The sequence below is a fragment of the Dendrobates tinctorius genome, unplaced genomic scaffold, assembly GCF_039654945.1.
Source record: "Dendrobates tinctorius isolate UK_male_01 unplaced genomic scaffold, ASM3965494v1 ptg000243l, whole genome shotgun sequence".
Classification (NCBI taxonomy): Eukaryota; Metazoa; Chordata; class Amphibia; order Anura; family Dendrobatidae; genus Dendrobates; species Dendrobates tinctorius.
The window spans coordinates 5,777,523-5,802,958 of NW_027361910.1; the positions used below are offsets into that span (position 1 = coordinate 5,777,523).

Sequence of the window (25,436 nt, forward strand, 5' to 3'; positions counted from 1 at the left end):
CTGGGAGGTTATCTCAGACCAGGGTACCCAGTTTACATCAGAGGTGACCAACCAACTGTGGAAGCTGTGCGGTGTAAAGTCCATAAAGGCCACGTCACACATAGCGATCTCGCTAGCAAGATCGCTGCTGAGTCACAAGTTTTGTGACACAACAGCGATCTCACCAGCGAGATCGCTGTGTGTGACAGCGATCAGCAACCGGCCCCCCTGCCGGTATCGCTGATCGCTCAGGGAAACCTCTGGACTTTTCTTTGGTCGCTGGTCTCCCGCTGGCCAGCACGCATCGCTGCGTGTGACAGGGGGGAGACCAGAGATCTGCTGGTAACTAACGTACACATCGGGTATCCAAGGGACCGGCGTCCCTTAGATACCCGATGTGTACGTTAGTTACCAGCGCGCTGATGCAGGGAGTTGGTAACTAACGTACACATCGGGTATCTAAGGGACGCACGTCCCTTGGATACCCAATGTATACATTAGTTACCAGCTCCCTGCATCAGCGCGCTGGTAACTAACGAACACAGCGACGCCGCGCACTCGGTGTCGCTGTGCTGATCGCTGGTGAAGCTGTCTGTGTGACAGCTCACCAGCGATCATATAGGGACTCACCAGCGATCCTGACACGTTGATATCATTGTCGGGATCGCTGGTGAGTCGCTATGTGTGACTCTAGCTTTAGAAGCGCCCCGTACCACTCACAAACCAATGGGTTGTGTGAACGTTTTAATGGAACTTTAAAACAACTCATTGGGACTTTTGCCAGGACCTACAGGGACTGGGAGAAAATCTTGCCACACCTCCTGTTTGCCCATCCGGAAGGTGCCCCAAGAATCCACAGGGTTCTCCCCATTCGAACTGTTATATGGGAGGCGGGTAAGGGGACCCCTAGACTTAGTGTGAGAACGCTGGGAAGGGGAGAGAACCATAGAAAGGATACCTATTGTGCCCTATGAGCTGAAATTCTGGGACCGCCTACAGGAGCTGACTGAGGCAGTACGTGGGAACATGCAGGCGGCCCAACGGCGCCAGTGAATATGGTAAGATCAGAGGGCCAGAGAACGCACCTTTGAGATAGGACAGAAGGTCCTGGTGTTAGAACCAACTAGGCAGAACAAGTTCAAAGCTGCATGGCAGGGGCCCTACCAGGGAGTGGGGAAAATAGCCGACACCACCTACAATGTCGCCGATTGTGACGACCCCAGGGTTAGCCGCATGTTCCACGTGAATATGCTGAAACCCTACTGGGAGCACCCTGAAGAGGTAGTGGCCATCTGTGCACCCGAAGCAGAGGATTTAGCAGGACTCCCCTTGCCTGATGTCTTAGGGGAGAGGACTCAGTCTAAAACATGGGACCAGGTACACTTGGGAGAAAACCTAGGGCCCCGGGAGAGACAGCAGGTGGAGGCGTTGTTGAGGCAGCGACAGAGGATGTTTTCAGAGAGACCGGGGTACACCCACCTGGCACAACACAAGGTTGAGACACAGGATCAGACCCCCCTGAGACAACCCCCCTTCCGCATCCCTGAGTCTGTACGAGAAGGGATGCGACAAGAGATACAAGAGATGTTGCGTGTAGGGGTCATTGAAGAGTCAGATAGTCCCTGGGCATCCCCTGTAGTGTTAGCGCCAAAGAAGGATGGGACTACCTGGTTTTTTGTAGACTATCGCAAGCTAAATGAGAAAACGGTGACGGATGCGTATCCCATGCCTCGTGTGGATGAGTTGTTAGACCGGCTGGCAGGGGCAAAGTATTTGACCACAATCGATCTATGCAAAAGGCTATTGGCAGATCCCCCTAAGTACTGACGCTATTCCCAAGTCTGCATTTGTCACCCCGTTCGGCTTATTCCAGTTTAGAGTTATGTCATTCAGGATGAAGAATGCCCCTGCGACCTTCCAGAGGCTGGCTGACCGGCTTCTGGATGGTCTCCAGGACTATGCTTGTGCCTACCTGGATGACATTGCCATCTACAGCGCGACATGGGATGAGCATCTAAATCACCTAGACCGTATTGGACAGGATCCACAAGGCCGGAATCACCTTGAACCCCAACATGTGTCACGTGAGCAAAGCAAAGGTTCAGTATTTAGGACATTGGGTGGGAAGTGGGAAACAGCGACCAGAACTAGCCAAGATTGAGGCCATAGCCAAATGGCCCACCCCACGCACTAAAACTCAGGTCATGGCGTTTCTAGGGACAGCAGGGTATTATAGGAAATTTGTCCCCAATTACAGCAGCATAGCCAAGCCCCTCACTGATTTGACCCATAAGAACCTCCCCCGCCAGGTAACCTGGACCCCCGAGGGTGAGGAAGCCTTCCGCCAGCTAAAGGACGCCCTCACAAATACCCCGGTAATGGCCGCACCCGATCCAACCAGACGTTTCCTGGTTCACACAGACGCTTCTATGTTTGGATTGGGGGCAGTGCTGAGCCAAGTGGGGCCGGATGGTCAAGACCACCCGGTAGCTTACCTGAGTCGGAAACTATTGCCCCGCGAAGTAAGCTATGCGGCCATCGAGAAGGAGTGCCTGGCAGTAGTATGGGCGCTCAAGAAGTTACAACCATATTTGTATGGACGACAGTTTTCACTCCTAACGGACCATAAGCCCCTAGGGTGGCTTGATCGGGTCTCTGGAGACAACGCCAGATTACTGCGGTGGAGTTTAGCCCTACAACCTCTAGACTTCACCATCCACTACAGACTCAGCAAACAAAATGGTAATGCCGATGGACTAAGTCGACAAACGGAACTTGTACCAACCCCATAGACTTCGGTCATCCCCAAGCTGATCCGTTTAGGATCAGACTGTGTATGCCGATCGCATCTCTGAAAAGGGGGAGCCGTGTTACAGAACCCTCCAGCACACCGAACAGGAGATGTATGCCCTTAATGCAGCAACTGACCAGCTGCGACCCCCTGGGCAGAGGTAAACAAGATATCCCACTTCTGATCTCCCCCCACCTTTGTAAATCCCATGGCTATTGGAATGTATGTCTGACATCTTAATTGGAGCCTGTTATCTACTGGCACGACACACATTGATTGTCCTGCCCTCTGTATGTATATATATTCTGAGACCGATGAGTGAAATGTTGTCATACTGGAAATACATGGAGTAGCAGTGATCTTTTATATGTTCCCATGTTAAAAAGCCTTTTGAGCCAGCACCCTTCATTCAGAAGCGAGGAAAAGCAGAGTGGACCTCCTGAAACACGGGGTGGTAATCTAAGAGGTATTACAGCCCAAAAGACCCCGTTACATATGTCTTCTTTAATACGCTTCAACATTTCAGAGTACAATTTATGTTTTTAATGTGTTTTTTTGGTATATGCCCGTAGTTAGAACATCATGAATCTGTTGACAGATTAATTTAATTAATATTGATTATAATGTTTTTTCTCTATAAAAAAAAGCATATTAAATATTAATTGAGTTAATTTGTTTATACTTAAAAATGTTTGGAACACATAAGAAAGGGTCTCATGATGGCACTGAACAAAATTTTATTGAACTTATAAGAGTGTTTGTCGCCATTATTTATTATATCAAACACCAGACAGCCTAAAGAGCCATATCAAATGAGACTGGGGGATAATAAAACAGTAAAACACATCGAGACATTACTAGGAAGATGACAGTGACACCAAATCAAAACTGTAGAGCAGTTGAAAACATGCCACTGGCTGTGTCTTCCTAAATGATTGTGTTCATTCACTTCCTGACATTTATGGCCAAAAGGCACCCCCAATGTGGGGCCAACACTACATCATCTCTAAGACTTTTTTAGATAGAATCCAGTATGGTTTAATATGGTTTGTTTTAAACTTTATTTTCGCATCAGCTTTATGTACCACTTTTCTAATATGTGGAATACTGTCAGAAACTCTCATTTTTGCAAATTTCAAGGTGAAATTATAGTGAGCTGAGCTGATGTTCAAAACAAATGAGAATATTGAAATATTTTACATCTGAAAAAATGGTTAAAACAAACTAACTCAGTTTTATTAAAAAACTCAATTTTGAGTTAAAGTGATCCTGGAGATCACTCCAAAAAAAATTACAATAAATGCGTAGTTACCTAGTGCACTTCTCTTTTATCCATTAATTCCCAATACCCTCTTCATTGCATTTTCCCTCTTCCTTTCTGCAAGGTGGGTTCCAGCTTTTCAGTTTATATCTTCAGAATATGAAAAATTGGATCTAGCTGAGCTCTATACTTCAATTCTGGCTTTGTATTGTGAAATCTTGCACACTGCATTCAAAGGCACTCCATGGTCAGCACCACAAAAATCATATCCAAGTCACTAAGTAAAAACAATGATGATATTCTATTTTTTTCTGTGATATTGCTGCTTAGATGCATCTTAGCTCATCTCCTTTAGGCTAGAGCTGTATTCTGTGATTGCAACTTAACTACGGTGACTACAGAGCGTCTCCGGTAGTGTGACACACCTCTTGTTTCTTTATTGGACAATCCTGCTGCTCTTGCTCCTCTTCTATACCTCTAATTGGTCGTTGTAGAAAAACCCAAGAGTCTACCCTATTTGCTTAGCAAAACCAATTAATATACAATGCTTATAAATGGTGCCACTATGCCAATAATTTAGGTCTGCTATGCCAAAGGGTTTTATCAGTGACTACAGATGAAAATAAGAAAATGCATTAAACTGCACGGTTGGTCTCAGAAGCTTAAGTCACTCGGCTGCACATTTTTGAACAGCATAAATAATTAACTTGGCTATCATTGCATCTATATGATGAAGTTGGTTTTGGTCATATGATTATATCTAGTGACTGCTTCCATTTTTCTGTGCAAATGCAGAATTATTCCATCACTAGTTTAGATACAGGAGGCTTTGCCTGCTTCAGCTCAAGCCCTGCGCCTGCACCTACACCTGAACAGAGATACAGAAAGTAGAAGCATGAGCAAAATACAACAGTTATATCATAACAAAGCAATAATAGCCATGTCCATAGTTTACGAGAGCAAAGGAAGAGCAGGTGGTTGTCTTACTTGTCACCATAGGAGTGAGATATGCAAATACTTATGCTTTTCCCAGCACAATTTAACAGTTCACGCATACCAATTTCTGTCTATAAGTTGAACACTCTCTTTAATGGTGTAGCATGTCACAGATAGTAATTTAATGCCTGTTATGCTTGGAATGTGAGCGGAAGTTTGTACTCAGATGCTGATTTCCAACAGTTAAAATTGAACTGCAGAGATAAAGACAGCATATTAAACTATTCTTTATATTCACATCTGCAACATTTCAGCTTCTGTGAGCCTTTCTCAAGCATTCGTTTAAATGGGGTATCTGAGACTTTGGTTATTTTCTGCTATGGAGCAAAGAAATTCCGCGCAGGTGTTTGCTAATTTTCTGCCTGTATTGCCTGGTGTCGGTCTCTGCTGGCTCAGAGCGGTCATGAATCACTCCTACTGGCACTTCTGCGGCTTCCGATGGCATCACATCCACAAAGCAGCTTCTTTTCCTCTGCTTTGCTCTATTGAGGGGGCATCTCTGTTGAAGTAATGATGATTTGCAGATGGCTCCACGCTGACTAAGTGCAGGAGTCATTTGTTAATCGACCTGATCTCTACATGATCAACATGATCTCTACAGTGCCATGCAGTTGACAATGCACACTGGAAGAGGAAGAGCAGCTCTGTTGACATGAGGTCAAATGAAGCAGCATAATTGACGCCAGGAGCCGTCTGTGATCACTCTGAGCTGGCAGAGATTGGCACCAAGCAGAAAAGGCAGGTGGCTGGTAAATGGCCACAGTGAGAATGCACACCTATGAATTACACTTATGTCAACATATGGTCCAGCTCATTTTTTTGTTTTTGTTTTCGTTTTTCTTGTACTTTGTACAATCAAGGGTGTGTCTCCCTATTTTTGAGTTGTTAATTTTGTTCATATAGCTTTCCAAGGACAGGAGTCTGAACAGTCAGGACCTGGTCCTGCTCTGCCCTTATCTATTTTGATGTCTGTTGAGATATAGTGAGCTGAACTGCAATAATTAGGTACCATCCCTTGTCGCAGGTACACCTTGTCGCAGTGGGATAGTTTTTATGCTTTTTTTGATCAATACAGTGTTACCGAGTATCCTATGTTATATACAAGTGGCTATCTTTAGTGTAGGCCATCAATGCAGGGGCCTAACTCTGGCGTTTTAACACTAGGACTACTGGACTCTTGACCCCGACTAAAACTACTGAATGTAGTCATTCTGACTATTGAGTTGTTTTCGTTTATTTTTAGAGTTTCATTTGTGGTTATTTATTAATTATTATATTTTTAATGTATTATTATTGTGAGATCCAACAGTAATGCTTTGGAATGTTTTCTTTCTGATTTTTCATATTTTTCTACAGGAAATAACAAAAGTAAACAAAGTAAAACAATAATAATAGACGTTTTACAATAATTTATTATTAAAGTGCACACATATAAACAACAACTCAAGAACAACAAGCAGAGAAAATGACTACTAGGTCAGTCAGAACTCCTTCTCCTCAGGACCTGAAGAAGGCCGTTGGGTCGATACCGGTTGTACTTCATAATAACGTTTTATTGAGAATCAGCTCCAATTCTACATTTTCCTTCTCCTCCTAAAAAGTACGGCATAATTGACCTTCTAAACATTTGTTGATTCGCATTTCAGGCATCGTCTTTCATTTACGACGGTACATTGCCAACACAAAGACTTACGGCAAGTCATACAATAGCCAACAGATCTATTATTTTTGCATTTTTCTTTTATATGGCAAAATTTTTTTTGAAGCATCACATCTGAAGATGTAGCAACTTGGGACATGCCACCCTTTCCCCTAGATATAACATAAGGACCACTCAACTCTGTAGCAAGCTTTTGCAAAAATGAAAACTAAAAGAAATAATAACTGTTCTGCCACCTTCAAACGTAGGTGGGCTGAATCAGTTGACAGACAGCTAAACTCTTTCCTAACAATTCATTGAGGTAGATGCAGGGGTCCTTTACAACTTTTATTGCTAGGATCATTGTAAAACTACAACAGAAAATAGCAGTCCTGGACATATATACAATATATTCATATAACACAGCATACAATGAGAATCACCAGTAACATATCCCTGCTGTTCTGCTCGCTACCACTATACAAATATAATGTTCGTTCATTTTTGACTGGACCTATAAAAGTCTTGATGTTTTAGCTAATTTATACATTTTTTCGCAGAATTATACTGCATGTGAACATGGTTGATCATAAACAAAAGAAAAATGAAAAAAAAACACGTAATTTTTATCGTTTTCGCGTCATAAACCATTACATTGCATTATTGCTATATTCATGCATTTTGCCCATGTGCAGATAAATAAATATTCTTTCTAGCTGTAAACCATAACTAATAACATCAAGCTGTATGCAAATATAGTTTTCCCCCAAAAAAATTGCTGCTTCACACTATACAGTACAAAATAATCGAATAATATGACAATAAAATGTTGTATCTGCTATATACTTGTATGAGTTTTTTTGAGCTCTTATGTCTGCATGTGTTCTCTTTGTGTCTTCAGCTGAACTGAAAGTAAACTTACTATCCAGACTTACTGTCTACTGCTAGGACCAGAGAAAAACACCTCCCTTCTGTAGCATAAGAGCCTACAGTATTACCAACAAGCTCTTTTCAGTTCAGCATTACACAGTAATAGAAACAGGTAACACAAGGAAAATGTGAAAAGTTGACATCTGAATTGAACTACATCTATATGAACATCAGGGCAAATAAGATACAGTGAAAAAATTATGCACAAAACTTTACAGCAACATTTAGTGACAAAAGGACAGCAAAATATAGCAGGTAGTCAAAATGACTACCTTTAATAATTAAAGGTAAATTTTGAAAAAAAAACGCGCAATTTTTTCACCAAAATTATTTATTGTCACAAAATCTTTTTTCACATCCTATTTGAGGAAAAGTCACCGAGTCTCAAGCCGGAATTCCGAAAAATGTAGTCACAGAAGAGAAATAAAAAGTGCAAGTAGTCAAAATGACTATACCAGTAGTCCTAGTGCTAAACATTGCTCTTCCATTGTAAGAATAATCTGGGCCATCAAAGTTTAAGCCCAAAGGAGCTGTTTCATTACAATGAATCCACATTTTTGGAAAAATGAGTATGAGTATATACTCGTAAAAAAATAAATCCTTCTTTGAACTCTTATGAGAAAGTACTAGGATGAACTCTAAAGTACAACCCTATCAATCCTTTGCCTCTTTTTTTTTACCAAACTGGTAGCATTTTCCAAGGATGATAAAACATCAGGTAAAAGCTGAGCGCTAACTCCTTATTGGAGAAAAATTACTCCAGTTTGTCTTTATTTGAAATTCTACAGGGAACACAATGACTATTGAAGATCATTAACAACAATGACACTTTTTCATTTTTGACACATATTATCAAGGTGCAGCTCTATGTCTTGTCATTTGGTGTGAGATTATACCAAAGTTTAAAGTAATACTGTCAAAAAGTCTTGTAATTGTTTTATTTCCCCAAAAATGTATGAAAAAATGTTCTTATTGACTTTCTCAATCCAGACTGACAATGCTGAATGTTCCTGTACTGTGAAAAAGTATTGTACAGACTACAAATTTCAACTGAAGGCAATATGCAAATTGTCTCTTCAGAGTGGAAAAAAAACTGTTGGAAGCAGCAATCCTACAAGTCACTGTCTACAGTAGTATCGACCCATTAACAAGCCTTGCAATATGACTTAGGATAAAACCAAATCAGAATCTCAATTTGTAGACACTGTGTTTCGAGCTATTGGCTCTCATCAGTGCAAAGTATGAGATCTGATTTGGCTAGGTGAGAGGCTCTGTAATGAGGTCTAAGGGGTAAGGTTTCTCCTTGTGGAGAGTGACATACTGGCTCTGGCAAGCCAATGTAAGGAGGCTTATTTGCCGTGCCTCCCAAAACACTGTCTGTACAGTGAGATTCTGATTTGGCTTTTTTTTAAGTCATATTGCAAGGCTCGTTAATGGGTCAATGAGAACTTGCAGGATTGCCGTTTCCAACAGGTGGCGCTATAGAGTTCAAGTCCTCTTCCTCTCTGAAGGACAAAGGAGAAACTTTACCCTTAAACGGAAGGAAAGTATTCTGTCCAGTCCAGATTCTTTTATACTACATAACTGTGTGGCATAGAAAAATCCATCACAGAAAGAACATATAGGATTCATCATAAACTCTATTTTCCTTATAATATAAAGATCATTGTGTTCCGCAGCACATTAGAAAACACAAATGATTCTCTACAGAGTACATCAGTTCAATTCAAGCCTTGAGATTAACTCTGTGTGTCCTGATCTTACCCCAGGAAGCATAGCTTCATACTACAGAGAGAAATAAGCACAATTCCATTGACAAGCATAGGAAAATATAAAGAAGAGGTTCTTGTGATATGCTTATCTCCCTTTGGGGTTTTAAACAAAGCATCCAACTGCAGCGGAGGCTTCTCGCCTGTTGCTATATTTCTCTTAGGCAGAGGTAGCATATTAGCACAAGAGAAAAATGACCTGAGCTATTTATTAAGACATTCATTTTTTCCTTGCATCGGCTTCCATTACTCATTCTATTATCAAAGCAAAAAGAAAGTAAATAAAGCAAGAAAAGAAACATACAAAAGGAGAAAGTTTATAATGCCATAAAGCAAACAGCCTTGTTAAGTCAATACTTCCTGCTATTTCTACTTTCCAATTTCTGCCTCTCTCCAGACGATCTGTCAGTCCCATGAAGCTGGGGAAGATTGATCACGCTGTAGGAAATTAGCTCAAGCTGACATTACTTCCAGAAAAGCAAATAGTATCACATCTCAAAACAATCCTGCAAGTTACAATTCAGATTCAGTGATGATATGGGTACGTTCAAAATGTGTAATTTGTCTGACCTCAAGTACATAACATCTAGGAGGTTTCGACAAGACACGCTAGTGCAAATTCTTCCATAGAACTGCCATGTACTTCAGTTTTTAGAGGAGCAAACAAGTGACAGAAAACATGTAGCAAGGCAGTTAAGTCAGTTATCTACAAAAATTGCACTAGAAATTAATGCTCCATGCTTTCCCCCTAAGTCTGGGCCACATTTTTCCTAGAACATCAGCAACTCTGCCTAGACTACACCTGGCATGCCAGTTTTTATACCCAATTAACACTAGAACTACCGCATGCTTCAAAACACCTATAACTACCATTAGGGGTAATTTTGACCCCCATTCAAAAGTACTGACTCTGGAGTAAAAATAACTTTTTTGTTGCCAACAAATTAAAGAACATTTATTTTAACTTAGTAAGAACAGTGTTAAGATCAAGTACAGCACGCATTTTCCTTTTACATGGTCATAGCATGTGGTGTCCAACAGTTAACACAAACAGTACTTTCTTCCACTTTCCCAGTGCATTTTCCACAAACTGGTTTGTTACAGCTTGCTCAAGTTTTAGTTATTTTGTTTTCGTTGCATCTTCCAACTCCACATTTTTGAAGCTTGCGTATTTCTTGTCCTTTTGTTTGTGGTTCAGACATTGCGGATGATGGGCCACTTCTTCTGGCTCATTTTCAGATAAATTCTGAAGACATTTCAAAATTTCATCACTTGTCAGACCCCTCTACTTACTCATGCTTCAAATATACGTCGCAAAAAGGGACTTGTAAGATCGCAGAAGTAATAAAACGACACTGTACAAACATGAGGAGTTGTAGCTTCAACTGTAATGTTTGCTACTGGAGTGCAGACAGAAATCGTTACAAGAGACATGGATCAAACATGTTCAGACAAGTTTAGACAAAACAAAATGCTGTATCATCCCTGATATGCAAAGATACAATTACACTCTACAACTAGGGAGAAGCACTGTGATTTTCTGTACTCTGTAATATTAGGTGACTTGCCTACTACTACTTTTATGTATGGGGTCAAATTTACCCCTTCAATACTTATATGTATGAATTGTAAAATCTGGGCCCCTGAAAAAGTTACAATTCATTTTTGTGTCCTAAAATATACAATACCATGAATAAATAAAAGTCACAAAAAGTCAGAACTCATTTGTTAAAATTTTAGAAATTATAGGAAAAAGAAATAGCAAAAGAGTCAAAATGACCCCTCCAGTAGTTCTAGTGTTAAAAACATTATGATAGTTGGACATGTGATATACCATATATGTAGTATCCAATTGCGACCCTAGTGCTGATCTATTTTATTCATTTACAGTTTTTTTCACCAGGCAGCCGCTTCTACCAAACAGCTGTGCCCACTAGACAGGGCTCAATACAACACATTCATATTGACTGAAACCATGCCCACTGCATAGGTTCTGCCCGGGAGTATGTAGATCATAGACTTTACTGCTGTTACTGATGCAGATACCGGCAAATCATTGCAGAGCTGGGAGGATTTCCAAGTCTGCCGTCAGACATACTTTTCATTTCAGACTGAAATCTCTCTAAATCGCCCACTATCAACATTATTTCCTGACCCAGGAGTAAAATTAATAATTTGGGGAACACACGTACTTAACACAATCGACACCTAGCCCAAACTGACGTTAAACCTATCACTACTACTAATTCATTTTAACGCTTACTACCAATAACACAATTTATGCCAACCGCTAACCCTAATTGCATATCTCCTATGTATTGCTAATTTAATAAATTGATTTTTTTTAACAAAAGAGGAGAAAGCTAATGTAGGAAGGAGGGAGTTTGGTGCTCCGGGAGGCTCCCAGGAGCACTGAATCAATGACAGTGGCTCTGGGATTATCAACTATTGAAGTATTTAAATCACTTCTTTCCTTCACCGACAAGGAGATCAAACCTCCCAGTTCTTATCTCCGCAGCACCACAAACAGGAGTGTGGAGATCTAAACTGGGAAGGGCTTTTCTCCTGTCATTGTGATGCTTAGCACTATGATTCCCCTCCAGAGTGACTTTGTGAACAAGACCTAGGACCGGGTCGAAACATTTTGGTCGCATTCACAACCTACCCTGTATGCCTAATCTGAGCTTATGTTTACCTACATTGTGAAATTAAAAAAAATGAATTCAACACAAGAGTGTGCAGTGAATTTACCTAACTAGGCATCCCAGAGGCTGACTATCCCCTTCCACCGATACCTAGCCTCTACCACTGTGTGCATGCCAGGTTTCCTCCACACCTAGCACTATGATTGGTCATTTATTTTATGACTGACCAATCGTAATAATCGGAAAGCGGGACAGCTGCAATTGGTCTTGCAACGAAGCTCCATGATAATCTGTTGAAGCCAAGGCGGAAATGCACGTCAGGATGTTGGATCGAGCGTTAAGGGGTTAAACTTCTAGACCACATTTCCATTCATATGATCGATTACATCACCATACAAAGGAAATTCTAGTCCTGAGAAAAGACCCTACAATGGAGACAGAAAGGTCAATGGGGAGTTCAATAATGACAACCTATTCCAATTTTGATGTTATAACAGCACTTTTTTCTCGGGAACATAAAGTCCCTTAGTAATTGCCCCGAGATTACACTTCTGTGCTGTGGCCAAATATAATGGCTCATCTTTCTGCTGCATCCTGACTTCTCTCATTCTTGGCTCTTCATTGTTAATGTCCAGATAGAAAGACGGCTGAGTCAGCCTCTGCCAGGACACAAATAAGTCTGACTTACCATTCCTTTCCAAATGTCACTGTGTTACTGTACAGAGTCTATAAATCTAGCTGGCTCACAAAGCAGCCTTCCATCCTCCCCCCACACACAGTCTGATTATTTGGGATTATTACTGACATTTTATGAGCGGGAATGAAATGAACATGAAAAATCAACACAGCTCAAAATCCTCATTATGCCATGTCTTGTAAGCCAGAGGAGCTGTATACTATTTTCTATCAGTCATTATACCAGTGACATTGCTCAGCATTCAGCCTAGGGTTAGCTATATATTCAAGAGCAGATGAACGTACTGTATGTATATTAAGAACTCTCTTTGTGAAAGAAACTGATTAATGTAGTTTAGACTTAAAATAAACTTGTCAGAAACTTTTACCTCCTCATCACCACCACCTCAAAACCATTTATCTGTGTAGATTTTTAAAGGGCTGGCTGGCAAATTTTGGCCTAGGTGGCAAACACACAGTATTGGCTCGTGAGCAGCGGGTCCATTTACCTGAGTGAGGGTTAAAATGCTTTAACCTGTTCATGGCCTTTGATGAATGTGTACGTCAAAAGTTGTGTCCCTGGTTTGATGCAATCTCCCATGCCAATATCTAACAGAGCAGTCCTACTGGCTATACAGATTGGGCAGCTTATATCCAGATGTATGCAATTTTTTTTTTTTTTTTACAAATTTTTAAATTTTTTTCAGCACTTAAATAAAAAAAAAAAAAAATCTATGCATATTTCGTGTCTGGCAAAAAGGAGGAATCCAGCTTCACAGGATAAAACATGCCTTTATTAGTGAATGAACTCATATCCAAAAGATTTAAAAAAAATAAAAATAAAAACATGTACTATTGTCACATAGCATTCAAGGTGTGAGAGCCAATAGTGAGAATGAACAATCTAGTCAAAGAGCCGATTGATCACCTAGCTGCGCTACTTGTTTTCTGGAGGAACACACCCTTAATCATCACGCACTGTCGGCTCTTGGACTAGATTGTTTATTTGCGCTGTTGGCTCTTAAGGCCCTTTTACATTTAGCGATGCACCAGCGATCCGACCAGCAATCCGACCCGGTCAGGATTGCTGGTGCATCGCTAAATGAACGCTAGTGAGCTTTCACACAGAAAGATCTCACAGCGATGCAGCAGCGACGCAGCGCACGATACTCACCTTTCACACACAGCGATGAAGACGTCCTCCCGCCCGCGTCCAGCGTCGCTCGTCGTCACAGCAGGAAGTCTCAGCAGGAAGCTGACGACGAGAAATGGAGCCGGACATTCGCGCGCGATCAGCGATAACCAGCGGGGGAGCCGGTCGGAGGTAAGTATCACACATAGCCATATTGCTAGCGATATCGCTATAACGTCACAAAATCGTTGACGTTATAGCGATATCGCTAGCGATATCGCTATGTGTAAAACCCCCTTTAGACAATGAACTCTACATGATAACATGTCATGGTTTTCTTTTCACCTTTTGAATTTCAGTTTATTCACTAATAAAGGCAAGTTTTATCCCGTGAAGCTGGATTCCTCTTTTTTGCCATTTGTATTGCTTTTCCATGCTCTGGGACCATATTGATATTGAATGCAGAGACCTGACATTCCCTTTATTTGCTTCATGTTTGGTATCTACATAATCATACTGATCTGTAGAATCATATTGGTAGGTAAATTTTACTATATAAAGAACATTTGAAAATTGCACTTTTTTGCAATTTGAACGCACTTTGATTTTTTTTTCTACTTTGCAGATCACATGATGATAAAATGAATGGTGTCATTCAAAAGTACAACCCGGCCCCGCAAAAAAACCAGCCCTCATATGGCTATTTCAACAGAAAAATAGAAATGTTATGGCGTTTGGAAAAAAGGGAGGGAAAAACAAAAATGAAAAAATGGCAAATCGCTCAGTTAGGCCGGTTTCACATTTGCGCTTTATAGCGCAGCGACGGCCTGCGCACGGCCGCCGCTAAGCCCCTCCCCCTCCCTGCTCCCTGCCCGCCCCATCCGGTTATCGCCGCCTACTAGTGCACATGGACGCTTGCGATCTGCGCACCCTATCTTTAGCATAGGGTGCGCAGATCGTGCGCTGGCCGTGCGCTTGCAGGATTTTGCCGTGCGCTGCTCACTTTTGAAGGTGCGCCGTGCACGCTGAAATGCAACATGCTGCGTTCGACGCACACGGGCGCACCTTCAAAAGTGCGCAGCGCACGGCAAAATCCTGCTAGCGCACGGCCAGCGCACGATCTGCGCACCCTATGCTAAAGATAGGGTGCGCAGATCGCAAGCGTCCATGTGCGTTAGTAGGCGGTGATGACCGGATGGGGCGGGCAGGGAGCCGGGAGGGGGCGGGGCTTAGCGGCGGCCGTGCACAAGCCGTCGCTGTGCTATAAAGCGCAAATGTGAAACCGGCCTTAGAAAGGGATTGAAAAGATAAAGCTGGTGTAATGATGTGATGGGATAGATCTGGATAAATGTTCACTAGGTTCTAAACCCCTTTTCTCAGTGTGCTACAGAGAGAGGCGGCTGAGACTCTAGTCAGCATACGCTCCCACAAATATGCAAACTGCATACTTGCGGTCACTACGCTGGGAATACAGAGGAATCATGACAGTGTGGACATAGCAGACTATCACGATTCAGAAATCTGCAGTGACAGAGTGACTACAGAAATGTATCTAGTGTCTGGGAAGCCTCTTTATCTCTGTGGGGAGGAGGGCCCCCACAGAGTGTCCGGGCCAGAACCAAGGGGACCGCCATCTAGGTTCCTAAGGGAACTGTACCCGGGGAGCGAAAGAGGGAGGTGGACGGCTGAGAGTGACAGAACAGCAAGGGGAAGGGCGAGTATAAAAGGGACAGGAAACGCACCGGGGAGTCAGTTGGCAGCACGGCAGAGACAGAGTAGGAGACTGTGTGAGTTTGAGAAAGCCGGAGCAACGGACACTGAAGGGAGAGGAGGCCAGCAGCTTAGGGGACATTTACAGTGGCCTGTCGTTAGGAGACGCCGGGATTACCGACCAGAGACTACCGCTTCACTCCAGTCCGGAGTCACGGCCTACCCACGGACATCCGCGGCCGTTGCCGCTGTACTCCAGCCTGTCACGCACTGTCCGCTGCCTCTCGCGGTGACTACCGCTCAACTTCAAATGACAGAAATAACTGACGGCACATCCTAGTCTGAATAGGTGCATACCAAAAAACAACTTACATATCAAAATAAGGAAATGGTTGCACTCAATTGCATTAAGGCATATCAAATATGAAATATATGAAATGTGAATAGCATAATGGCTTTTAGAATTTAGAAAAAACATATGAGATACTTAGCACAAAATTTGGCCACAAGATGTGAGCCCATTCACCAACATCAAGGTGATCTCATTGAACAGGTCCCTATTCTAACTGCCTAATGTGAACTACTAGTTAATAACAAGATAAAGCCTATATTTATAGGAGGATAGGAAACAAAAAGTGATTGGATGTAATTATAATCACAGCTTGATGAAGGACGGAGTGCTCAGTCAGAAAGCGAACATACAAATGACAGAAAAAACTGACAGCACATCCTAGTCTGAATAGGTGCATACCAAAAAACAACTTACATATCAAAATAAGGAAATGGTTGCACTCAATTGCATTAAGGCATATCAAATATGAAATATATGAAATGTGAATAGCATAATGGCTTTTGGAATTTAGAAAAAACATATGCGATACTTAGCACAAAATTTGGCCAAAAGATGTGAGCCCATTCACCAACGTCAAGGTGATCTCATTGAACGGGTCCCTATTCTAACTGCCTAATGTGAACTACTGGCTAATAACAAGATAAAGCCTATATTTATAGGAGAGTAGGAACCAAAAAGTGATTGGATGTAATTAAAATCACAGCGTGATGAAGGGCGCAGTGCTCAGTCAGAAAGCTAACATACAAATGACAGAAAAAACTGACGGCACATCCTAGTCTGAATAGGTGCATACCAAAAAACAACTTACATATCAAAATAAGGATTTTAATTACATCCAATCATGTTTTGGTTCCTATCCTCCTATAAATACAGGCTTTATCTTGTTATTAGCCAGTAGTTCACACTAGGCAGTTAGAATAGGGACCCATTCAATGAGATCACCTTGACGTTGGTGAATGGGCTCATATCTTTTGGCCAGATTTTGTGCTAAGTATCTCATATGTTTTTTCTAAATTCCAAAAGCCATTATGCTATTCACATTTCATATATTTCATATTTGATATGCCTTAATGCAATTGAGTGCAACCATTTCCTTATTTTGATATGTAAGTTGTTTTTTAGTATGCACCTATTCAGACTTGGATGTGCCGTCAGTTTTTTCTGTCATTTGAATGTTAGCTTTCTGACTGAGCACTCCGCCCTTCATCAGGCTGTGATTTTAATTACATCCAATCACTTTTTGGTTCCTATCCTCCTATAAATATAGGCTTTATCTTGTTATTAGCCAGTAGTTCACATTAGGCCGTTAAAATAGGGACCCGTTCAATGAGATCACCTTGACGTTGGTGAATAGGCTCACATCTTTTGGCCAAATTTTGTGCCAAGTATCTCATATGTTTTTTCTAAATTCCAAAAGCCATTATGCTATTCACATTTCATATATTTCATATTTGATATGCCTTAATGCAATTGAGTGCAACCATTTCCTTATTTTGATACCGCTCGACTTCAGTCCACAGTTGCGGCCTACCCCGGCCTCCCGTGGACGCTGCCGCCCAGGTGCAGCCCGCGGCTGCGGCCTGTTCATCACCGCCCACAGCTGCCATTCCCCCGCTGCAGTCGGCAGTTGGGGCCTGCTCCTTGCTAGCAGAGAGACTTAGTGCATTGCCCCAGGCCGTGCATGTGGCCTGTAAACCGCCATCCCTGGAAACCGTGACACACCCCTGTTTGGGGGGACTGGAGTCTCCTTAAAACAGTGACTAAGCTTGACCCCGCTGTCTTCATAGGGGTCGCCACCTCAAAGGACCCCTTTCAGGGCCTGTTGTGCCACTACTCCCCTGGGTGCCGGAGCACCCGAAAACGATGCCAGATCCTCAACAACTGGGCCCAGCAACTATGACACCAAAGTATCTTCTTCAGAGACGCCGAGGGACGCCAGAACGGATAAGTGGCAATATAGACACTAAGGACCCGTAGTCGGCCATACCGCGGCCTTATAGTAGCCGGCTTCTGCCGGGGTAGTCATACTCCCTTTAATAGTGTTTGGTTGTTTTGAGTCCCTGCATGGACATTTATTGTTATAGTGGTGGAAAAAAGCACTATCTTGTAATCCGAGCGCTGCTAACTTATTCTTCTTCTGCTTCTTCTTATTATTATTATTCAGTTGATTTTCCGCAATTAAAGCGGCCCGAACTGCTACACGCACAGACTCCGTTGAGGTGTTGTTTCGAAGCCAGCGTCCACGAGTGGTGTGCTAAGTAATTTTCGTGTCGATAGGATTTGTAGTTTTTGCGCAATTTGCGTTTGAAAAAAACATTTTCCTCAATGCATTTCAATGGGAAAATGTTGCCACAGAGAAAACATGCCCTGAGGCGATTCAAATGGCAGTTAAGCTCATTGATATGCGCAGGTAGACCCAGTTACTATGCCAACACCTACGAAAGTCACATGATGCCCCCAGAACAGAGTTTCTGGCAGATAATATCAGGTCTTAAAGCGAAACCCACAGCACAAATGCAAATCTAGCTTCATCACATGATGCATGCCCCTGAGAGAGAATGTGCGCCAAAGTGGATTTAGAAGCCCAGTGAGCCAAACTGGCTCTTAAAGGGCCGACACGCCAAAGTGATTCTTAAAGGGTCGGCGCACTGAAATGAGTCTTAAAGGGCCGGCGCACCAAATCGAAAGGTGAGTGACCCCAGGCTCCAAATCGGAGGCTGAGCCACCCCAGCCTCCAAATCGGAGGCTGATCGACCCTGGCCTACAAATCGGAGGCTGAGCTACCCTGGCCTCCAAATCGGACCCAGAGTGGCCCCGCCCACCAAATCGGACCCTGAGGGGCCCCGCCCACGAAATCAGACCCAGAGTGGCCCCGCCCACCAAATCGGACCCAGAGTGGCCCCACCCACCAAATCGGACCCTGAAGGGCCCCGCTCACCAAATTAGACCCAGAGTGGCCCTGCCCGCCAAATCGGACCCAGAGTGGCCCCGCCCACCAAATTGGACCCAGAGGGGCTCCGCCCACAAAATCAGACCCTGAGGGGCCCCACCCACAAAATCGGACCCTGAGGGGCCCCGGCCACAAAATCAAACCCTGAGGGGCCCCGGCCATAAAATCGGACCCTGAGGGGCCCCACCCACAAAATCAGATGCTGAGGGGCCCCACCCACAAAATCGGACCCTGAGGGGCCACACCCACAAAATCGGACCCTGAGGGATCCCGGCCATCAATTCAAGCCCTGAGGAGCCCAGGCCACCGAATCGGATCCTGAGAGGCATCCACAGTTAAAACGAATCCTGATTTGAAAGTCTAGCAGGGGCAGCAGGCAAGTCTCTCTTAAAGGTGCAGCCTGGGCACCATTTCAAAGCACTATCTGTACTTCCTTCAGGAAATACACATCTGGTTATTTTTTCTGGTTGCTTAGCATAGCCCTAGTGGCATTCATTTATAAAAGTTATTTTCAAAATTATACTCAGTCTCGCGACTCGTCACTGCATCCTGTGTACCTGCTTTACCACATTTAGCGTAGTCGGCAGGATGCAGTTCCCGAGTGCAGACAACAGCACCCCAGACCAGGGCAGGGCCGTGAACTCAACAGATAACAGGGGCCCTCGTTCCAGCATCTCGTTGGGAGCTATGCTGAGCAACCTGCCTAGGTTTTCTGACTCCAATACCATGCTATGGAGCTGGGCAGAGTGAATGCGGGGACTTTTTCGGATGCACCCGATGACTCCCGACCTGGAAGCTGATGTAGCCCTCATGACATTAGATGGGGAGGCTCGGAATTCAGTAATGTTGAGGCCCCCGGGACTCCGTAACACTTTTGGTAGAGTTTTGCAGATTTTAGAACAGACTCATGGGGACCCGACAAACATGGGGCGTTAAGGACCCGGTTGTTCAGTCGTATGCAGGGGGAGGGGGAGACCATCACCCAATATATGAATGTCCTCCCAAGAGTTGCACACAGCCATTGAACGGAAGGACGGCATAGGGGTAGGACCTATTGACATTACACTATGCGACTTGTTGGTGACGGGTCTGCGGGATCCGTTAATAAAGCATGCATTATGGGAGCAGGTCAGAGTAAACCCAGGTATGGATTTTGTAGTGGTGGGGAGCCAGGCCCGTGCTCAAGAGCAGGAGCAGGGAATGGCGGTCCCCGTGTGAAAGGTCCGGAGTGTGGAGGCTTCCGTGAACGCAGTCGAGGAGCCTAAATGGGTAGAGGAGATGAAACAGGAGTTGAAGAACATCAAGGGCGAGCTGGCCGAAATGAAAAGACGCACTGAATCTGGGACTGGACAGTCTAGTTTCAATCCCAGCCCCTGGGGGCCCCGCGCTACCCGGGGTGGCCAGTCCTCACAGACCCGGTGCTATGAGTGCGGGGAACTGGGTCACTTCGCCCGAGAATGTCCGCAGTGTGGGAAATACCCACCCCGGCAGCCATTAAACTAAAGGGCTCCGGGCTGGGGGGACACCGCTCGGAGCCAGAAACCACGATCAGGGGTGGTGGAAGTCCCAAAGATTTGGTCGCAAAGTGTCCGGTGGTATGGGCAGAAGTCGGGGGCCGGGCCATCTGGTGCTTAGTGAACACAGGGTCCCAAGTAACCACTATGCCTGCAACTTATTTCCGGCAGAATTTCGCCGAGGCAGCGAGACCCCAATAGGGGCCCATGATCAAACTGGTAGCCACCAATCAACTACCGGTCCTAGAGTTGAGCGACTTTTGGTTTTTTAGGGTCGCGTTTCGTTTCGTGAAACCCGACTTTTCCAAAAGTCGGGTCGAGCAAGATCGTCCGATTATAGGGAAAAGTCGGGGTCGTCCCGAAACACGAAACCCAATGTAAGTCAATGGGGAATAAAAGTCGGCAGTGAGAGGAGGACAGGAAACACACCTACAGTGCCCATTTGAATGCCAAAAGCATCAATTCTTCTTACTTAAGCTTGTCAACCTTAATTAACTTCATAATACAAGTTACGCACTGAAAAATGGGGGTTATTTGGCTAAAGTTGTGGGGGGGGAGGGCTGACTGCAGGTTTTCATGTGCCCTGGGCGAAAGAGCGCCCCTTTAACACATGCCACAACTCATCATGCTCCGATACGGCAGAGAAATAGCGGTATAGTACAATGAAAAATACTTCACTTTTTACATCTCATGACGAGGCCCATCTATTTCTCCATACAGAATCATTGGTCCCATATAATGTTTGAAACAGTATATGATGAGCTCCACATAATGCTACAGTATATGTTGGTCCCCATGGATGAAGCTCCACTGTCTTATGGGCCCAAATAATGCTCCAAACATAATGGGCCCCATTTCTAATGCTCTAGTGTATCCAGTGTCTGATGTCCACCTTTGGAATGTTCCAGTGTATGGTGGGCCCCATCTATCATTCTCCAGAGTATAGTGCTCCCCAAAAATTGCTGTTTCAACGTTGAAAACAATCAAATAAGTCTCCTCGCTAGGGAATCCCTGTACTAGTCTAGACTCCTCGTCGTCCCCATCTTCCATCTCACTGCACAGTATTTCAACTTTGCAAGTGCTGTGATCCTGGGCAAGCAGGGGGGCCCACTCGTTGGCGACGGCACTGGCACAGGGCCCCTGATAGTACGGTGGTGTGTCTGATGGCGGGTGGGCCGAACCTGCACTTTCATCTGCAGCTTCCTCTTTGTCACCGTGTAAGATGGAACTGTATATGGGAAGGGTAACCTGAGTTTCATCAGGGTCAGATTCAGGCCGGGTAGCGTGCGAGGGTAATGTAGTGGTCTGGGTCAATGTACCAGCAGATTCATCGAGCAGTGGCTGGGCATCAGTGCACTTGTGTCGCCCCCAGGAGTACGGTCGCCACAGTGGCATTACCTTCTTCCTAGGGAGTGTGATGTCATGCTTGGGAGCAACGAAGGATCTCTCTAGCAGGTTAACTGATTGGGCGGCGTTATTCCCACGAGTCATGACCCTCCAAACAGCGTTCATGAAGGCAAAGTGTTTGTTTTACGTGGGCAGTATGGTTGCAAAGCTGAACCTTAAAGGAATGTCCAGAAGGACACCACCAGGAGTGGAGCCTACGGTTAAATTCGACTCCACCTGGGAAACCTCAACCATGCCAGCTACAGAACAGATGCACACATTGCAAGCTTAATTCCGTTAACGAACGAGACTCCGTCATGCCCCGCGGTCCGAGTCCGGCTTACTAGAGGGACACGTGAGGCTCTGGCACATGAGATTGGCTAATAACTGGTGTGTCATGCCCTTACATGTCCGTGGCTGCATGTGCGCTACACTGAAAAGGCCAGCGTTTGTCGCTTACAGGTGCAGATAACCCGCTGAACAACGTTAGTGATGGGGATCACTGATTACAATTATTACCCGCGAACAATGATTTCCCAGTAAGTGCAGGTCAACCGCAGTTCCGGAATTAGGCCTAACCGTCATTCCTGAAAAAATGAAAAACTTACGTGTGCAAACCACAGGTGCTGCAGCTTGCTTAACAGCTCGCCAGCCGTTCTCACGCCCAGTATGGATTACACGTGATTGCACAAAGGTGAGAAAGGGTACCGTATCCCCAGATAACATGTATGGATAGTGTACACATTCAAAATATATGTCTCAGGAGGCAGGCTCAGACGGTGTTAGGCCCAGTATGGATTGCACGTGATTGCACAAAGGTTAGAAAGGGTACCGTTTCCCCGGATAACATGTATGGATAGCGTACACATTCAAAATATATGTCTCAGGAGGCAGGCTCAGACGGTGTTAGGCCCAGTATGGATTGCACGTGATTGCACAAAGGTTAGAAAGGGTACCGTTTCCCCGGATAACATGTATGGATAGCATACACATTCAAAATATATGTCTCAGGAGGCAGGCTCAGACGGTGTTAGGCCCAGTATGGATTGCACGTGATTGCACAAAGGTTAGAAAGGGTACCGTATCCCCAGATAACATTTATGGATAGCGTACACATTCAAAATATATGTCTCAGGAGGCAGGCTCAGACGGTGTTAGGCCCAGTATGGATTGCACGTGATTGCACAAAGGTTAGAAAGGGTACCGTTTCCCCGGATAACATGTATGGATAGCGTACACATTCAAAATATATGTCTCAGGAGGTAGGCTCAGACGGTGTTAGGCCCAGTATGGATTGCACGTGATTGCACAAAGGTTAGAAAGGGTACCGTATCCCCGGATAACATGTATGGATAGCGTACACATTCAAAATATATGTCTCAGGAGGCAGGCTCAGACGGTGTTAGGCCCAGTATGGATTGCACGTGATTGCACAAAGGTTAGAAAGGGTACCGTTTCCCCGGATAACATGTAGGGATAGCGTACACATTCAAAATATATGTCTCAGGAGGCAGGCTCAGACGGTGTTAGGCCCAGTATGGATTGCACGTGATTGCACAAAGGTTAGAAAGGGTACCGTATCCCCAGATAACATGTATGGATAGCGTACACATTCAAAATATATGTCTCAGGAGGCAGGCTCAGACGGTGTTAGGCCCAGTATGGATTGCACGTGATTGCACAAAGGTTAGAAAGGGTACCGTTTCCCCGGATAACATGTATGGATAGCGTACACATTCAAAATATATGTCTCAGGAGGTAGGCTCAGACGGTGTTAGGCCCAGTATGGATTGCACGTGATTGCACAAAGGTTAGAAAGGGTACCGTATCCCCGGATAACATGTATGGATAGCGTACACATTCAAAATATATGTCTCAGGAGGCAGGCTCAGACGGTGTTAGGCCCAGTATGGATTGCACGTGATTGCACAAGGGTTAGAAAGGGTACCGTATCCCCGGATAACATGTATGGATAGCGTACACATTCAAAATATATGTCTATACATCAGGAGGCAGGCTCAGACGGTGTCAGGCACAGTATGGATTGCACGTGATTGCACAAAGGTTAGAAAGGGTACCGTATCCCCAGATAACATGTATGGATAGCGTACACATTCAAAATATATGTCTATACATCAGGAGGCAGGCTCAGACGGTGTCAGGCACAGTATGGATTGCACGTGATTGCACAAAGGTTAGAAAGGGTACCGTATCCCCAGATAACATGTATGGATAGCGTACACATTCAATATATATGTCTCAGGAGGCAGGCTCAGACGGTGTTAGGCCCAGTATGGATTGCACGTGATTGCACAAAGGTTAGAAAGGGTACCGTATCCCCGGATAACATGTATGGATAGCGTACACATTCAAAATATATGTCTATACATCAGGAGGCAGGCTCAGACGGTGTCAGGCACAGTATGGATTGCACGTGATTGCACAAAGGTTAGAAAGGGTACCGTATCCCCGGATAACATGTATGGATAGCGTACACATTCAAAATATATGTCTCAGGAGGCAGGCTCAGACGGTGTTAGGCCCAGTATGGATTGCACGTGATTGCACAAGGGTTAGAAAGGGTACCGTATCCCCGGATAACATGTATGGATAGCGTACACATTCAAAATATATGTCTATACATCAGGAGGCAGGCTCAGACGGTGTCAGGCACAGTATGGATTGCACGTGATTGCACAAAGGTTAGAAAGGGTACCGTATCCCCAGATAACATGTATGGATAGCGTACACATTCAAAATATATGTCTATACATCAGGAGGCAGGCTCAGACGGTGTCAGGCACAGTATGGATTGCACGTGATTGCACAAAGGTTAGAAAGGGTACCGTATCCCCAGATAACATGTATGGATAGCGTACACATTCAATATATATGTCTCAGGAGGCAGGCTCAGACGGTGTTAGGCCCAGTATGGATTGCACGTGATTGCACAAAGGTTAGAAAGGGTACCGTATCCCCGGATAACATGTATGGATAGCGTACACATTCAAAATATATGTCTATACATCAGGAGGCAGGCTCAGACGGTGTCAGGCACAGTATGGATTGCACGTGATTGCACAAAGGTTAGAAAGGGTACCGTATCCCCAGATAACATGTATGGATAGCGTACACATTCAAAATATATGTCTCAGGAGGCAGGCTCAGACGGTGTTAGGCCCAGTATGGATTGCACGTGATTGCACAAAGGTTAGAAAGGGTACCGTTTCCCCGGATAACATGTATGGATAGTGTACACATTCAAAATATATGTCTCAGGAGGCAGGCTCAGACGGTGTTAGGCCCAGTATGGATTGCACAAAGGTTAGAAAGGGTACCGTATCCCCAGATAACATGTATGGATAGCGTACACATTCAAAATATATGTCTCAGGAGACAGGCTCAGATGGTGTTAGGCCCAGTATGGATTGCACGTGATTGCACAAAGGTTAGAAAGGGTACCGTATCCCCGGATAACATGTATGGATAGCGTACACATTCAAAATATATGTCTATACATCAGGAGGCAGGCTCAGACGGTGTCAGGCACAGTATGGATTGCACGTGATTGCACAAAGGTTAGAAAGGGTACCGTATCCCCAGATAACATGTATGGATAGCGTACACATTCAAAATATATGTCTCAGGAGGCAGGCTCAGACGGTGTTAGGCCCAGTATGGATTGCACGTGATTGCACAAAGGTTAG

At 44.3% G+C, this 25,436-nt stretch overlaps 1 protein-coding gene across 2 annotated transcripts in view; it reads right to left on the reverse strand.

The window, feature by feature from the left end:
- Nucleotides 1-25,436, reverse strand: part of ADGRD1 (adhesion G protein-coupled receptor D1) — a 1,079,490-nt gene that overhangs the window by 20,429 nt on the left and 1,033,625 nt on the right. The window lies entirely within an intron of this gene.